The sequence below is a fragment of the Pseudophryne corroboree genome, chromosome 7, assembly GCF_028390025.1.
Source record: "Pseudophryne corroboree isolate aPseCor3 chromosome 7, aPseCor3.hap2, whole genome shotgun sequence".
NCBI lineage: Eukaryota > Metazoa > Chordata > Amphibia > Anura > Myobatrachidae > Pseudophryne > Pseudophryne corroboree.
Genome location: NC_086450.1, coordinates 273,598,227 through 273,605,554, shown reverse-complemented (window position 1 = coordinate 273,605,554; position 7,328 = coordinate 273,598,227). Strand labels below are relative to the sequence as shown.

The 7,328-nt window shown below is 44.6% G+C and overlaps 1 pseudogene; it reads right to left on the bottom strand.

The window, feature by feature from the left end:
* Positions 1 to 6,941: 6,941 nt before the first annotated feature.
* On the bottom strand, positions 6,942 to 7,059 carry LOC134946291 (5S ribosomal RNA; annotated as a pseudogene).
* Positions 7,060 to 7,328: the final 269 nt, after the last annotated feature.

The following is a 7,328-nucleotide window of genomic DNA, read 5'->3' as shown; positions in this document are numbered from 1 at the left end:
TGAGGATGAAGGTGTTGGTGGTGGACATTGCAGGTTCTGGAATGTAGGTGAGAAAAGAGAGCTAGCTGATGCTGTTGTTATTTTTATTATCATCATGAGAGGCAGAAGAAAAAGCCTCACTGACATTTGCAGAACCAGCACTTATAAATAAAGGCCAAGACCTGAGACTTTCTATGCCACTGTATTTGCTGAATGGCATGTTGGTAATTTTAAGTTTTTCTGCATTAAACTTTCCATTTAGTAGAGAGGTTTTTTTCTGTACTACTGTATATTGTTTTTTTTTTATTATTGTAGGTGCCATGATTTAAACCCTCTATGCCCTAGAGCAGTGTTTCCCAACCACGGTCCTCAAGGCACACTAACAGTGCAGGTTTTAGTGATATCCAGGCTTCAGCACAAGTGACTTAATTAGTACCTCAGTTATTTTGATTTAACCATCTGTGCTGCAGCCTGGATATCACTAAAACCTGCACTGTTGGTGTGCCTTGAGGACCGCGGTTGGGAATGCCTGCCCTAGAGCATCAGTTTTAGATGACGTTGAAGGACTAGTTCATTGCCAGAATCAGAATCAGCTTTATTGGCCATGTGTACTCACGTACACTAGGATTTTTTTGTTGCACAATGCATTGCCAAGCAGCAACATAAAGGGAGAATACATAGCATAAGAAGGGGGACGAACGTAGCATACATTACAAACATTACACGTATGAGTTCATACTGCACATTCAAACTGCATGATAGACTCGACATATTAGACATTAAATACATGTAAAAAGAAGGCTGCTTGCAAGAGCAGCACAGAGGTAGCCATCCGTGGCACCATCTTGAACTCAAACAATGCACATAATACAGAAGATTTAAGTAATACATCAAAAGATAAACCACACAGACATAAAAGAAAACCTTGAGCAGAGGCGGATTGGCCATAGGGTTTACAGGGAAGATTCCTGGTGGGCCGACGCACCTGTGGGGCCTGTTTTGTTTGAGGACATATGGTCCTTTTTATAGACATAATGAATAAGATGCAAAATAATTTGCATATATGAAAATTACTTTGCCACTTAGCCTGTGATTGCAGATGATCTAGTGTATGCTCTGTCTGCCTGCTTGGCTGATATATAAGATTGAGTGAATAGTGATTTGGATACGGTTGGTGTAATAAGCAAGAAAATATCTTTCTAAAGAATTATATAGTTTCCTAAATTCTGAAGGTGTATCATATAATGTGCTCATAATATTTAATTTTATTTCTTTTTAACTTCCCCCTTGATGCTGGACATGCCCACTATCTGGAAAGTCTTGGGGGGAGGGTGCTGCTGCCATGGCCCATGGCTAGACCTTACACCTCTGGTGCTGCCCATGTGGGGCCACTAGTACAAATTTTTCCAGGGCCGCTTTTTGTTCCCAATCCGCCCCTGACCTTGAGCACACGTGACTGGTTGCTGCAGTGCTTCTTCTCTTGACTGATGATCATGATCTATATTGATGAACACACTCAGGTTGTACAAAATTAACTACAGTTTAAGAGTATTATTTATTTACTTGAACCTTTTTATTGTTAAATCACCACTCACTGTGGAGTCACAGTATTTATATGTTATGGATACACAGTGGGGCACGGCCTGTGTTGTCACAGTACTTGTACATTATGAATAAGCAGTTAGGCAATGGCCTATGGAGTCACAGTATTTGTACATTATGGATACATAGTGGGGTACGGCCTGTGGAATCACAGTACTTGTATGTTACGGATCCACAGTGGATTACAGCACAAAAAAAATTTTTTTCACTTTTTAGAAACTTTATTTTAAACTTTGTTCACAAATGACACTGCATAGTCACGTCACTAATGTAGATACATTGGGGTACGTCCTGCTGTGTTACAGTACTTGTACATTATGGATACACAGTGGGGTACGGTCTAGGAGATCACAGAACTTGTACAGTATGTTATGGATACACAGTGGGGTATGGCCTGTGGAGTCATAGTATTTATATGTAATGGATACACAGTGGGGTACAGCACAAAAAAAAACACTTTTTTTTAAACTTTTTTTTTACTTTTTTTAAACTTGTCGACAAATTACCCTGTGGAGTCCCACCACGTATGTGATTGCAGTGGGTTACAGCCTGTGGAATCACAATACTTGTACATTATGGATGCACAGTGGGGTATGGCCTGCAGAGTCACAGAATTTGAACATTATGGATACACAGTAGTGTGCAGCCTGTGGAGCCACAGTACTTTTATGTTATGGATACACAATGGGGTACAGCCTGCAGAGACACAGTACTTGTACATTCTGGATACACAGTGGGGTACAGCCTGTAGAGTTACAGTACTTGTGTGTTATGGATACACAGTGGGGTAACATTTTTAAACTTTTTTTAACTTTTCTTAAACTTTACTTTTTTTTACACTGGAGCTGATGGGCAATAGACAGGTGTGTCGTCAGCATTTGAGCGGATGGACACTGGCACTGGACATTTGTGTCATTAGCACTGGAGTGGATGGACACTGGACAGGTGTATCGGCAGCACTGGAGCATACAGACACTGGACAGCCACACCTGTATGGACACAGAACAGACACTTAATGGACACAGCATAACCAAATGGGCACAGCACAAACACTTGTATAGAGTCTGGACACAGCAAAGCCACTTGTACAGAGGGGGTCATTCCAACCCGATCGCTTGCTGCAGTTTGTCACAGCGCAGCGATCGGGTCGGAACTGCGCATGCGCCAGCTCCGCAATGGTTCAGCGCATGGCAGCCGTCATTGCATAGTGATCGCCTCTGAGGCAGAGACGGTCGATGGGCGCGAGGGGGCTGGACGGCGACATTAAGCCGCCATTTAGGGGGAGCGGTCCGGCCAACGCAGGCATCGCCGGACCATTGGGGGGGTGGGCCGTGGTGGCTGCGTTACGTCGCATGCAGCCGCTGCAGGCCGGGGAGCGACGAGTAGCTCCTGGCCAGCACGCTAAAGATGCCTTTGCACTTCTGCAGGGGGGGGCGGCACTGACATGCGGGGAAGACTTGCCTGTCCTGGGCGTCCCCCCACATGTCAGTGTGAATGATCGTAGCTGTGCTAAATTTAACACAGCTACAATCAACTCGAAATGACCCCCACAGTCTGGACAAAGCACATCCATTTGTATGGACACAGCACAGCCACTAGTATTGAGTCTGGACACCAGTGGCATGCGGTGAGGTCAGTGGCTGGTGAAGCACTGCAGCCATAATGTCCGTTGAGTCCTGCCAATGTCTCCAACCACTGCCGGGCCAATGCCAATGACCTACAAAATCACAGCCCAGCCACTAATCTTCATCTCAGTCTGATGCCATTGCCCACAGCCTGCCTTCTCATCAAACTTGTGATGAGCAGGTGTCTAATATATTGTCAATTTTGATACATTTATGGTAGCGAGAGAGGTGGAACATGGGGAGATAGGAGAGAGAGGAGAAATATGGAGACGAGAGTTATTGGGGGAGACTGGAGAGATAGAAAGGAGGAGCAGGGGGGCAGACCAGGGATAGTAGTTGAAAGTGGGGGAGAGGATTGGAGGAACAGTAGTGTAGAGTAGGGGGTCAGGCAGGGAATAATAGAAAGGGGGCAGGATGGGAGTAGTGGTGGGAAGAAGTGGGCAGTATGGTAGTTGATGGGACTCGGTGAAGTTAGAATAAGCTGAAAAAGGATGTCACCTCCTCTTAGACAGCTCCCGGGTCCAAGCCACCGTTGCTCCCTCCATGCTGATAGCAGGCTCACACAGACGGACGGACAGACTGAGTGGAAGTGATGGGTCCCGCTGCTCCTATAGCTCACACCAGTCTCTTGCTTGCATCGTCCAGGGTAGCTTGGACAGAGGGGTGGACATGGCCTTCAATCGGGTTGGGTGTGGGGGCAGTACATGATAAGACTCTTTATGTTCAATGCCTGGCTGCCCACAACAGTGCCTTCCTCATCACTGGTGACTGCCAAAGTTTGTGGCCTGCAGCCAACAGACATTCCCTGCGCACACTGGCGCTGTCTGTGCAAGCTCCCTGTGTGACAGTCAGTTGTGGCAGCGGGCGGCCCTGGGAAGAGGGCATGACCTCCTCTGCAGCCCTGCTCTCCCTTCATATGCTGTGGCAGTAATCTCTAGTGGTGGAGGATGGGCACTATCAGCCGCCACTGGTGTAAGCCTGGCGTGGTGGGAGGTGGCTTATGCTCACAGCAGTCTGCCCGGGAAGGGGGGCGGTTTGTTGAAGGGCAGCCCCAGATGAGATACCAGCCAAGCACAGACTGTTCTGACATCCCGCCAGGCCAATCTGCTGCGCCCCTGCCGCCGAACACAGCTTTGCTGCTCGGCTGGACTGGTCCTACCTACTGCCCAATCATATCAGCCTCAATGACAGGGGCCGTGCTTTCATATGAGCTGAAAGCACGCCCCTGTCAAAGAGGCACTTCTAGGAGGTGTCTCTTCCAAGGCTTTTTTAAATGGGAATTTACTGCCCAATGATTGGCCCTGCCCCCTGCTTCCAGCCCTTTCCCATTGGTATCGGAAGGCACCGAGAGCTGTGCTTCAGACACACATTTAAAACCCCCCAAAAATTATTAACATAAAGGATAAAGCAAATACTTAAATACTTATGACACAGTAGCTGTGTCATAAGTATCTTCTTTGTAGTATTTTAAAAATTGTTATTATTAATGACAGGGGAGGCATTGCCTCCCCTGCCTCACCTGACTGCATGTCCCTGCTGGACACAGCAGCCACATATTGAATCTGGACACAGCACAGCCACTTAAACTAGCAGAGTACAGCACAGCATACAGCAGTGTGCCTTGTACATACATCCATTATTCTGGAGTCTGGACACAGCCTCTTGAATCAGCAGAGCACAGCACAGCATGAAGCAGTATGCTGACACAGAGTGAAATGGAGCACTGTCACCACCATGGGTCCCTTAAATAGAATCCAAAACTTGCAAGAATCTGATGCCAGGAGTATGACTTCTTGCTTCTATCTGATAGATAGATATATATATATATATATATATATATTTATATATATATATATATATATATATATATATGTACAGTATATATAATCCACCCTCATAGCTTTTGTATTATACTGGGCAGTGCTCCATAATGGGCCACAAGAGTCCGTAAATATCCAATCCAATAGTACAGGCACTCACCACTTTGCTCCAACACACAGTTTATTGTACCTTACAGATGCATCTCAAATGTGAGAGTTGGCTGAAATCCAAATGGCAGCATGTTGATGTTTCAGTTCACTTAGAATCTTTGTAAAGAGAAAAAACTTCACAACATGAGTTCACCCAGCAGCCCATAATGCACACTGCCTCATGGACTACTTATATAGCAGAGACACCCCTCACACCACTCCCATCCAATCAACTACAGGAAGTAGGCAGATACAGCACACAAAATGCCTTATACACACCACATATATAGATTTAGAGCCCCCGCAGTATTCACATATCTATGTGTGCTGCTGTGGACAAACATAAAATACAAAATGAGCTGGCTCAAGAAAAACACTTGAGCTTTGAGCCTCCGAGGATGCACTGAGTCCCTCTCCCCTCATACCCTGCCCACAGCTCAGGCTCTTCAGTTTAAGTTAACAAGCTCAAAGCAGGAGCTGGAGAGGAGAGAAGGAAGAATGGTACACACAGGACACACACTCTCACTAGTAGGAGAAGTGAACTGGTGACCAAGAAAAGTAACCCACTGAAGCTTGGTGTGTCAAGGTGGGTGCCCTGTGGATCCCATGGACCTCAAAGGAAAGAGTTATTGAGGGTAAGTAATAGGGAGGGAATGCTCCTAAGCTGAAAGGAGGCCATTGCAGCTAAAGGTTGCATCCTGAGAGGCAAATGGATGAGAGTGTTATACTCCCATTATATAAATTCCTAGTGAGGCCACATCTTGAATACTGTGCTCAATTTTGGGCACCATACTACAAAAAGGATATCCTGGAACTAGAAAAGTTTCATAAGTGGGTGACCAAATTAATTAAGGGGACAGAGATGCTGGAATATGAGGAAAGGCTTACATAGGCTAGGCGTGTTTACACCGGAAAAGAGGAGACTAAGAGGGGACATGATCAATATTTACAAAAATATAAGGGGACAATACACAGAGCTTGTGGGGGATCTGTTTTTGGTAAGATCAACACAGAGGACACGTGATCACCCGCTTAGGTTAGTGGAGAGGAGCTTTTGCACACAGAGACATAAAGGTTTCTTCACTGTAAGGACAATACGTGTTTGGAACTCCCTGCCTGAGAGAGTAGTAATGGCAGACTTTGTCAACACTTTTAAGAATGGGCTAGATAAGTACGTAATGGATAAGGATATACATGGTTATGGTGCATAGTCACACACTATAGTTATTAAAAAAAAAGAGGAATAAACACAACAAAAAAGGATTGGTTCCCGTATAGTACCGGAGCCAAGAGAAAAAAGAAAGACTATGTGTCTTTTCTGGGGCACACTTTTATTGAAAATGGAATAATGGGTTCTGTTTAAAATATAACTTTTATTATCAACCTTCATAAAATATTGGCTATGAGGCAAAAAAAAGAAAGAAAAAGGAAAAATTCTAATAATCAAAAATTATAATTGCTATAATATTATCTGAATAAATCACATGATATAATAACAGTTTGGCATAATGGCTCTATGAGCGAAAATATGTGTGTGTCTCCAATAATGAAAATGATGTAAATCTTATGTGTTTGTATGAAGTTTTCTTCCTGAAATTGTAACAGTATAACATGTAGTGAAAATATAACCGGAAAGAAAAAATCAAACAGTGTGATATGTACCAGGCTCAACTCTAATTCCTGACTGTATCAGGAATAAACAAAAAGAAGGGGAAAAGGTGGAGGATAGTGATTCCAGGTCCTGTGTCCTGGGTTTGGATAAAAATACCTGCAGTACCCGGTATTCCCTGGTGGTCTCCCAATCAGGTACTGACCTGACCCACAGTGCTTGGCTTCCAAGATCAGACGAGGTTGGGCATACTCAGTATGGTTTGACCGCAGGTAGATATATCCCACACCTGATGACACCAGGAACTCTGTATCCTAGACTCTGAGAGAATTTCCCAGAATTTTCTTGTGGAAACCCATGGTCTCGTTGTGATGTTATGAGTGCTCCCGCATCTGGAAACAAGTAGTATCTAGTGTTCTCTAATATTCTCACACACTTGAAAAAATGTGTGAGGTCTACTTGGTCTTGGCTTCAAATATGAACTGTTGAGGTGCCACCTCTTTTCAATGGTAAGCTTTGAGTAAATGAATCCCATATGATGAT